Source organism: Condylura cristata, unplaced genomic scaffold, assembly GCF_000260355.1.
Source record: "Condylura cristata isolate star-nosed mole 26May11 unplaced genomic scaffold, ConCri1.0 scaffold00012, whole genome shotgun sequence".
Taxonomy (NCBI): domain Eukaryota; kingdom Metazoa; phylum Chordata; class Mammalia; order Eulipotyphla; family Talpidae; genus Condylura; species Condylura cristata.
Window position 1 is genome coordinate 12,427,685 of NW_004567113.1, and position 11,609 is coordinate 12,439,293.

Below are 11,609 nucleotides of genomic sequence, written 5' to 3' on the forward strand. Positions count from 1 at the left end.
ACCTAACATTTCCCCCAAAATACAGAGCTAGAACACTTTACATGTTAGTTCAACATGTTTGCATTCAAGTTAATGGTGATTCATTGTTTTCTCTTAAGACATGTGAGAAATATTCTACCTATATATGATGCCTCCATTTCTAAATGAAAACCATTAGCAATTAGTGAATGATAACTCTGCAGTGTCATAAAACTCTAAAAAAAAAGTGCACTGTTGTGTGTAGAGCTGTGTTCCTTGAAAATATATGTTCCAGTTGAACCCCTGGTACCTGTGAATGTGACCTTCTTTGGAAACAGAATCTACAAATGCACTTAATTTAAAGAAAGTTTATACTAACATGGAATCATCCTAATCCAATGCCTAATGTCCTGATAAGAGGATAGAATTTCAGACACCAACATCCAGAGCTATCAGGGAAGATGGAGGCAGAGAGTAAAGGGATCCCAGAGAACTCAGAAGATTGCCATCAACCCCCAGAAGCTTGGAGAGATTACGTAACAGTTCTCCCTCAGAACATCAAGAAGGCACCAACCTTGCCAACACTCATGTTTTCAATTTTTAGCCTCTACAACTGACAAAAAATAAATTCCTATTTTTTCTTTAAGATTTATTCATTTATGCATACAAGAAGTGGGGTATAAGCCAGAGATGCAGGGCAGCAGTGAGAAGATTTACCAGAGACAGTGGGGACCAGAAAAGGTGTATGTACTGAAATACACTACTGAGAGGGGCAGTGGGAGAGACAAGAGAGGTCTACTAGGCCATGTCGGTCACCTCCCTGGCCAGGGATCAAACTCATACCGCAGTGGCTGTGGATAGCTTCATAGTGCTGAGACTTAACTCTTTGTGCCACTAGGGAGACCCTAAACTCAAACAGAACTGCAGTACAGGCCAGAGGTGCAGGGGCAGCGAGAGGATTCACCAGAAACAGAGGGAGACCAGAACAGGCCAACTGATGAAGTACACCACTGAGGGGAGCAGCAGGTGGGTCAGGAGAGGTCTGCCATGCCATGTGGATCACCTCCGGGGCTGGAGCTGGGAATCGAACTCACATGGAAGAGGCTGCGGCTAGCTTGCAGTGCTGTGTCCTAACCCATTGAGCCACCAGGGAAGACCCAATTCCTATCATTTAAAGCCACTAGTGTGGGGATGATTTTCTATGGAAACCTTAAAAATCTAGTACAATTCTTATGCTTACATAACCCAGTGTTTCTCAACAGGGAGATTTTGCCCCAGGAACCATTTGAGCATGTCTACAGTTGATTCTGGCTGTTGTAATTAAGGGTGATGCTATTGTAATTTAGTGGGTAGAGGCCAGGTATTCTAATGAACATCTTAGGATTCATAGAACAGACCCATTAAGAATCACCTACCACAGTGCCAATTTTGAGAAGCTCTTATGGAACACATCCCTTTAGAGAGATTCATCTTCTTTATCACTGTTTGTTGCCATAAATAATAGTGCAATGAACATCCTCGTACACAGTTACTAACTAGTCAGTAGTGGTATTACCTTTAATTTAATTTCTTGGTGCAGTATGTGTTCTCTTTTTCTTCTTTAATAAGTATATTGCCATTTTGTCATCCTATTTGAATACTTTTTTGGAATATAAATAATAAATATATGAGTTCATGAAGAACTATAGGTATTTTAAAGATGGTAGAGAGACAACAGTGCTTCCTGTGGTTAACCCTTTGATCTACTCGAATATTCCCCCATATATGTTCTATCCTCAAATACAAGGGACACCTTAGGAAATAACTATTTTCATCATAGTAGTTGATATAAACCACATGCTATAATTCCTGGTTTGAAAGATTGACTATAACAAACTTGGATTTTAAAAATAAATATTTTCTATTTAAAAGAAAGTTTATACAGCTATGAGGCAGACTTTACTACTGGAAGATACTTAGTTTTGCTTGTTTTTTAAATGGACAAGAGGGGATTACATTGAGGGGTGAAACTCAGTGGCCAGGACTTTCCCTGTTCTTTTCCTGTTAGTTCCTATGAAAATATTGCTACTCAGTTGTGGTCATAGTTTTCTGAGACTTATTAGAATTTTTTTTATCAACAATAAACATTACTTGGCCCTTGACTGACCAGTATTTTCTTTTCAAGCACATCATATGCTTGTTACTACATACAGTAAAATACTTTGTAGTTTTATTTGTTAGGAGACCGTTTTCTCTGAGTTTCCCATGCTTCTGTATTTCTGGTGAGATAGAAACAACCAGGCATTGCTTACACATTATACTGTCAAGAATGTTTGCATAATGAGCAGTCTTGACAGACAGACATGTTATCTTCATGCAAAGCAAAGAATAGAAGTACTTACTACCTGGAGTGATAAAGATACCATAGGACAAATATAGGGCAGTTTGTTTATGGCATATTATAGAAGACTTGAGTTAGCTAAACTTGGAGTTCTTGGGCAGTGACACAAACCCACAGTATGGACACCATCAAAAAGAACCCTCCAAATGCTCCAAATAGGCATCAAGAAATACAAACAAAGATATGACACTCGTGTTACCTGTTTGTTGTGAGTAAGAGTCATTGGACTGGCCCAGTAATATTATGTCTTCTCCCAACAATCGTGAAACTAGGCAGGCTAACACGTTATCTTGTGTGTAAGGCGAATTTCAGGCACCTCACATTTCTTGCCAGTATTATACCTTTCAAAGTTTATAGTTTATGAAAATGTCTCACTCAGCACATCATCATTTTATTTTACTTACATTTCCTCCTCACAGCCCAGTCTGCTGATTCAGTCGGGTAACTGGGAGCATGAGGCTGATGACTGGTTTACTTCTGGAACTATGCAGAGTAGAAGCTCTGGTTCAAGCAAAATACTGCTCTTATCTCTTGTAGCTTGAGCCCCCAACTTGGACCTGGATGAAATCAAGCTCTTAGGAGGACCCTAAGAGGTCACTCTTAAATGCTTCAATGGAAAATGTCACGGCATGTGAATCTGTGATGTAAGGACATGGAGGATGGAATCTAAAATGGCTCACTGAAAATTTGACAAAAAATGTATGTAACTATCCAACTTCTAGCAGAAAACATAATAAAGTTAGTCCAGAAGCCTAAGCATAAACAATTAAACAATTCTTTTTATCCTAATACTCTCTTAATTCTATTTAAAGCAACTACCTTGTTGATTCAAACTGGGACAAGATCTGGATTTTTACATATTATTTTACCCAGTAGGAAAATATAGTCATCACTGAAATAAGACTGATCAGTGGCTCAAGAGACATAAACAATATAGAAAGTCAAATGAAAATATGCATAAGCCTCAGGAAAAAAATTGTCCAGTAATCAGCTTCTTAAAACTACCTACAACTAGCCCTCCCTGGTGGCACAGCAGGTTAAAGCCCAGCACTAAGAAGCTAAATCCACTTCATCATGAGTTCGATCCCCACCCTGGTGGTGGTCCACATGGTGCGGCAGACCTTTCCTGACCCGCCTACTGCTCCCTTCAGCTCTTTTTCATCAGTAGGCCTGTTCTGCTCCTCACTCTGTCTCTGGTGAAGCCTCTCATTGCCCCTGTACCTCTGGCCTGTAGCCCAATTCTGTATGCATAAATAAATAAATCTTAAAAAAAAAAAAAAAAACTACTCACAACTGGTTAAAACAGAACCTCCCCGATAGCATCAACTCTTAGAGAAAAAAGACAATTGTTTGTTTTACCACATTTCATCATTGTCTTGTCTGTCACTAGATTGCCCCAAGAAGTAACTGTGGCTTGTGGCCAAGAGCCACTCAGGGAAAGTGCTAACTCCAGATGCACACCACAGCAGACGATGGTGGCTACATATGGCCAGAAGGAACTTTACTTCAAATAAATATTTCCTACAGGTTTTCTTTAAACAGCAGGAAGCCAAGGTGCCCAAATGCTTGCTGATGCTCACTTGAGCCCCCAAGTTCTAAGGCAGGAAATATAAGGAACTGACAAGAGATTAGTTGAAACTGAAGTTGAAGCACTTCTAAAATTATAATTATGAAAAGGTAATTACATTAAATTGACTCAGTGTTTGGAAATACGCCAAATGCTTAAAAATGAATAATGTCTTACCTTTTCCCTCAATAACTGTTAGCCAAAATGACAGAGTTTAGCAGATGTTACTACTACTACTAAAAAAAAAAAAAAAAGTTAAATTAAATTAAAAAAAAAAACTGGTATTACAGATTCACAGAGCTAACATTGGACTCATGTATTCAACAAACCTATTTTACAACCTCAAAAATCTCAATTCTGAAAGTTTAATTTGTCAGCAGAGCACGAGGCTACCAAGTTAATTTTTGTAGCATTTATTTTTATTCAAATTACATAGTAAGTAAAGTACCTATTGTAAAAATTTGGAAAATACACAAAAGTACAAACATATCAATACTCATGCCTAATCCATCCATCCCAAATAATTTTCTTATGAATTTTTTTGCAAAATTGGAATAATGTTACACATTTGTAACATTTGGCAACCTGTTTTTATTTTCACATAATAATACACCCTAAATTTTTCCAAGTCATGAAATATTATTTTACTGTATCATTCTTAATAATTACATTGAATTTTAAATAGGAGTATACAATCTATCATTTAACTACTCTCCTATTGAAGTACTAATTATTTCAATATTTTATTACTTGAAATACTGTGTTCAATAGACATAAATCTCTATGAACATTTCTATTTCTTTGGAATATATTATTAAAGTTAAATTGCTGGCTTAAGTGGCGAAATGCTTTAAACTGCCAGGTTAACTTTTAAAATCGGAAAATTGTATCAATATTAACTTCTGTCACAGTCTCATCAATACTATTTTTGAAATTCTTAATTGATAAGCAAAGAGAATGGTAGCTTGCTGATTTGCTTTTATTTAATTATTGCAGCTAGACTTTAAGCTTATTGGGTATTTGAATTATAAACTTTTATAAAATTGTCCAAAGTCAAGTTATCTGCTTTCCAATTTATTGTATGTACAAGGAAGATTTTGTTTCAATGTTTGTATTTATTTGTTCATTTTTTATTTGCTTTGGTTTAAGCACAGTGTGCTATGGCTTCCTAATATAGCATAGTGATTACTTTGCATTGAAAAAGTTTAGCGATTTTTCATACTTATACATTACTGGCAAAGCAGGACCTGGGAATAGGACTTGCCATTTGAAAAACAGTGTCCTACTATTTAGTCTTCACTCCCCAAAACATCAACCTAAACATGTTGCAAAAGGCAATCTGGTTTTATTTGACAGAGAAAGCTTAGTAATATATATTTAATCATTAACTAGATTAATGACTTCCAAAAACTCTATATGAAAGTAATTAACTAACATATCCCATTGCAAAAAGAAATTTTCATGTGCTTTTTTTGTTGTTGTTGTTCAATTAATGGCTTTATTATAAATTAAAACTTGAATTCTGTTTAAAGAAGAAGTACTTTCTTTGCATATGGAATTTTTAGTGATTCTTTTGCAAATCTAGCTAATCTATCTAAAGGCTGTCTTTGGGAGAACTCACGTTCCATGGATTTTTCCACTTATAAACACAATTACAGAAAAATGTGCCTCAGCTGACCTGCAGCCACTCATTATTACTTTGATGACTTTTGTCCTTCCATGGCAAGCCCTGCAGTGACTAGGATTGTCTTAGGCAGATAATAGCTGCAGCACAGGAAGCCAAACTCAAAGAAACCTCCGTGTCATTGAACAACGTAAGTATATTTCACTGTCCTTTTTCCCTGGTTCTTTTAGAGGCTTTTATGCTAGTTTATAATGTGACTCTTCCCTGCCACTTTGCATTTTTCTGAGCAGTGAACAAGAAAGACACAATAAGTCTTATTTGCTTAATAATGTGTCTAAATGATTCTTGGAATTGTTTTTTTATTCACTGTAGTTGCATACCTACATATAGTCTAAAATTCCTTCATTTCATTGCATGTCTACTTTAAGCAGAAAAGACAAAGAGAATTGCGATGATCACTGAGGTGCAATTAGTTATTCTGGGAATAGTCATGTGACAATAAAGTGGAAAATTAAAACAATCATCCATAGTAGCCAAAGTGGGAAGTTCACTTGCAGCCCAGATAATGCCCCAGTTTTGCACTGCATTTTCTTGCAGCAATATGGCCTTGCTTTTCCAGTGTGACACCCAAAGAAGGAACATCAAATTGCCTGGCATGTCTTTAAGATGTGCTATAAACCTATGTCAGGAGTTTCTTTTGGGGTGGGGGGTGGGGGAGAATAGAGGCAGTTTTCCACTGTAGTTTCAGTCCTCTAAGTAAAGGCCAATGGAAATAGGCTACATTTGCTGCCCATGCCTTTTATCCCTAACTTTTTAAGGTTTCGCGTAAGAAAACACATTCTTTTCTCCTGCTCTTGGGCTTTCAGATGATTTTTCTACGCAGAAAAGAAGCCTCTGGCATTTTTTACATTGCGAGCAGCAGTTGCTTGGCTGCACCATCAAAGCAGGTCCAGCAGATCCTCTTGAATGGAGAATCCAAGACCCACCACAGACTTTGGCTGCACTAATGAACTAAGAGCACAGATTCTACCAGGCCCCAGTAAGACAGCAGGGGAGGATATAAAATCCCTGGGAGATGAGACCAGGCTTTGGCCATAAAGAATCAACTTGTCTTAGCAGGTGCTCTAAGCCCCCACATCTGCTGGCCATTTAAGACAAAGTGGGTAATGGACAGTGTGAAAATGTAAATACATCATGAGGATTTATTTAGTTACTTTTCTTGGTACTGGTCATATCGAGGGTTGGTGCTTTTGCTATTGTTTTATATAGTAAGTAAGCTTAGACATACATTATTTTAGCAAAGCATCAAGTCAAATCAACTGCTTTCCTAAATTTATTTTAGCATGCTATTCATTAGTGATAGAGTGTCTTAAACCAGAGCATTTCTGATGAGGCTGATAGGATTTATCTCCAAGCAGAAGAATCAAAGAAACAAGAAAATCACTGCTACAGATGCAGGCGATACTTGAAGGAAAATGACAGAAATGACAAAATGACAGAAGTCCACTGTCATTTGTATACAGAGAAGCCTAGTGCAATGGTTGACGATTCCTTCAGGTTTAAAAAGGAGCCAGATTCAAATCCTCATCTGTGTTTTACTAGTCACCTAACTTCTCTGATATCCAGTTTCCCTCGTGTGTAAATAAATGGGAATAAAAATATCTTCCTCAGAGAGCTATGGGCAGATGAAAATAAAATACATTGTTGAGTACCTAGAGCAGCATCTAAAATAAAGTGAGCACTTAATGAATCAGAGCTTAGTATTATAATTGTTGCTAATGATTACTTACTTACCCCTCATTTATCCAAAATGGATTTAAGGTGGTTCACAAAGATAAATAAAACTTGGTAAAACAAAACAAGCCAGTATAATGAAAAGAGAAATGGAACAAAAGTCAATAAGATTTTGTTCATACATCTTTTTTTCCCATTTTCACACCATGGTTCATTCAGACTAAAATGTGTATGTCCTCTTCATGAATTACTCATCAAATACACAGGACCTTACACCACTGTGCAGCATAGAAACACTAAAAGGACTCCTGGGAAGACTAAAAGTTGCATTTTTATTTCATATCAAGTCACAGATTCTGGCTTTGGCTCCATGAAATACAGTTATCAAGAAACAAGTTACTATAAACTTCAGTGCCTGGACTACAAGCATCACGAAACAGACTAACGTGGCCCCCATTGATTCTGCCCTAAAAGCCATCTGAACTTCTCTTTCACTTTGCACTTTGTTGTTCTGCCTCCACCGCCAGCCCCGCCCCCGATTTGCATGCCTGATCACATAATAAATTTTATTTTAGAAAAATACCATTTTCAGTGTCACATCTCTAGGGTGGTGAAGCACTTTGGCGTGCAAATTTACACATTGACTTTTGAATATTAACTATGTATCACCTACCTCCTCCCATAATTATAGATTTTACTACAGTGGGCTATAGGATTAGCATTTTAAATACTTACTAGCCATGGGAGTTCAACCAATAAGCATAAACACTTGGACTCCTACAAAGGTATGTTTCAGTTTCTAATGCTCAAAGTATATTTATTTATTCTAACAGATTGAGAATTGAAAACACTGTATCACAAATATGGGAAGAAACAGAAGTTTCCTCTTGAATGAAAAGTCCACATAAATGGCTGTGGTTCCTTGGAATCTTTTGTTGAGACATAGCCTGGAGAAGAGTTTAAGCTTAGTGGGAAATAGTCATAGTCAACTAAGGACATGTCCTGGGCAAAGAGGCGGTGTGATAGCAAGATTATCACAATTTGCCTTGTGGCCTACAAACTAAATAGATCAAATTTAGCCACAGAAAGTTGCTAAATAGAATTTTAAATGTGATTCTAAGTATTCTTCCAACCCTGTGCCCCCCTTGCCACTCTTTCGAGCTACTACACACACTAAGAACAGTGCAGGCAAGTCCCAAGCTGGTGTACAACCAAAGGAACAAGATGAAATTGATTTTCATCAGAGGAATTCATCATGAGAAAGCACCAGAAGGTGGAAAACAAAGGCAGGTTAAGAGGGAAAGAGGGGCCTCCCTGGTTGCACAGGAGTTAAAGTCTCAGCACTGTCAAGCTATCACCAGCCACCAAGACCTGGGTTTGCTCACCTGCGAGGGAAGTGACCCACATGGCACAGCAGGTCTCTCCTGTCTTGCCTGCTGTTCCCCTCAGCAGTATTTCATTAGATCCACCTGTTCTGCTTCCACTCTGTCTCTGGTGAATCTTCTCACCCCCTGTATCTCTGGCCTATACCCCAGTTCTTGTATGCATAAATAAATAAAAAAAAAAATCTTAAAAGACAGAGAGAGAGAGAGTGGTCATTGCTATATCTCTTAAATGTGCTTTTTTATATACAGTAAAATATATTGCAGAATATGGTTTGGGCAACTGAAGCAATGGAGATAACTAACTCAGAAAGGTCATGTAAAATTGTGGTTCAGATTAGTTATAAAGAATTAGTACTGAAAAGAAATACTTCCCTTTAAGCAAATAAATCACTACCACCCACATCAGTCTCAGCCAACCTGACAAAGGGCTGTGTCTGTAATCACAGTCAGTGTATTTACTTCCCCCTCTCACTGACCACCATCTTTAGAAGAATTAAGGAGATTAGGTTAGGTTCAGCATGGTATGCTTACTTGACATCCTATAAAAGGGTAAAAAGGGCCCTCCCCGGTGGCACAAGTTAAAGTTCAGCACTAGGAGGCAGTACACAGCCACTACAATAGCCAGTTTGATCCCAGCCAGGAGGTGACCCACAAAGTGCGAAGTGACAGATCTCTCCAGACCTTCCTGCTGCTCCCCTCAGTGTATTTGAGTCTATCTGCCTGTTCTGTCTCTGGTGAATCCTCTCACTCCCTACATCACTGGTCTCAGCCCCAGTTCTTATATGCATAAATAAATACATCTTTTTTAAAAGGGGGAATAAAAATTGGGGGGCTAAACCTGTAGCCCCTTTTCTGAGTTGAAGATGCTGTGTGTCTCAGCTTGCACAGTACTTTCCTTTCCTGTAACTAATTGGAGATAAGGGGGCATCCAAGTAGTCAAAACATTGTCACTTCAAAATTATCACTCCAGAAAAATACTGCATCCATATTTTTAATTTCTATTCTTTTTTTTTTTAAAGATTTATTTATTTGTGCATACAGAACTGGGGTACAGGCCAGAGGCTCAGGGGCGGCGAGAGGCTTCGCCAGAGATAGAGTAGGGTGCAGAACAGGCAGATTACCAAGTACACTGCTGAGGGGAGCAGCGGGCGGGTCAGGAGAGGTCTGCCACGCCATGTGGTCACCTCCAGGGCAGGCGGAATCGAACTCAAACGGAAGTGGCTTAAGTAGCTTCTCAGTGCTGTGCTTTAATCTGCTGCCCACCAGGGAGGGCCATCTATTCTTTTTTAAATTAATGTCTATTCTTATTTAAAACATGTTCTTAAAAAACTATAAAATAGTTTAGAGAGAAAAGGTCACACATCAAATGATTCCAGTTATATAAAATATTCAGAATAAGTAAATTTTTAGAGAAAAAAATAAATTAGTAGTTGTAGGAACTGAAGACAGAGAAGAGTAGGGAGGTATTGGGGGGTTAGTGAAAATTTTATTTTTTGCTATTATGTTCATGAAGGTAACATTTTTTACAACATTGTGTATGTTTTTGAGGTATATGTTCACACTTTTCCTTTTCAAAATGTACATCACACTACATCCAACAGCAAAACAATAGTCTGCCAGTGTAACCTCTTGGGCCTCCTGCTTTGCTCCCATCCTTTTACAATCCCCTTCTAGTAGTTTCAGTTCTGCATTCAGATTTCAAAGCTTGTTTTGTTGTATCTTTATCTGTTCTTTTGTTTTATATTCTACATATAAATGATATCAAGTATATGTCGTTCTCCTTTCCATTTATTTTGCTTAGCATAATGCTACCCAGTTTTCATGTTGTCACAAATGGAGAATTTCAACTTTTTTTTTAATAGCTGAGTAGTATTCCATTTTGTACATGTTACCAATTAAGCCAGGAACACATATATACTTTCAAATGAGATTTTTTTTTTTAATTTTTTGGATATATACCTATGAATAGAATTGCTGGGTCATATGGTAGACCTATTTTCAATATTTTGAGAAAACTATGCTGTCTTCCATAGGGACTTGACCACTCTATATCCATAGTAATAGTATATAAAGTTTCTTTTTCTCCATATCCTGTCAATATTTGTTGTTTTGGTCTTTAGAATATGGACCATTCTCGCAGGTATATGAGTATCTCATTGTGGTTTTGATTTGCTTTTTCCTGGTGATAAGTGTGAAGACCATTTTTTCATGTGCCTGTTGTTTGTCCATGTGTCTCTTTGAAAAAGTGTCTATTTAGTCCAGTTTTCATTTGTTTGTTTTCTTTTGATGAGTTGTATGAGTTCTTTCTGGATCTTGGCTATTAGCCCTTTCTCAGTTCTACTTTCATTCTTTTGAATGTGTATAGTTTTCTGAGCACAATTTGTTGAAGAGTCATTTCTTTCTCCAGGGAATATGCTCAGCTCATTTATTGTATATTAACTGTCTAAGATGTTTGTGTTAATTTTCTGGCTCTTAATTCTATTCCATTACTGTATGTCTGTTTTTGTTCCTGTACCATATTGTTTTGATTTTTATAACTTTGTTTATAGTTTGACATCTGTGAGTGTGATATGACAAGTCTTCCCTTTTTTGTCAAAATTGTTTTGACTATTTGAGAGCTTCCTTGGAGGTTCTAGCAGAAAAGCATAGCTACTTGTATACCCTTGAGCAAAGAATGATCTGCCTCTATTCAGGGAAAACTACTCTCTTCAACCCAGTGAAGTATAAATCTCCTCTATATCTCTGAGAGTATGTGTTAATTTCTAGTATGCCAGTGGTGTTCCAGCTTTAACCAAGTCACAGTGCTCTCTGGATGTCATTAGCACTCGATTAACTGTTAGATGATTATCTAAAGAGCAGAGCACAAAAGCTCTTTTGATTCTAGTTGATCTATATCCCATGAAAAGGTTGTAGAACTCTGTAGAAGTGATAGTGGTATAACACTCTGAATGTACTAAATGC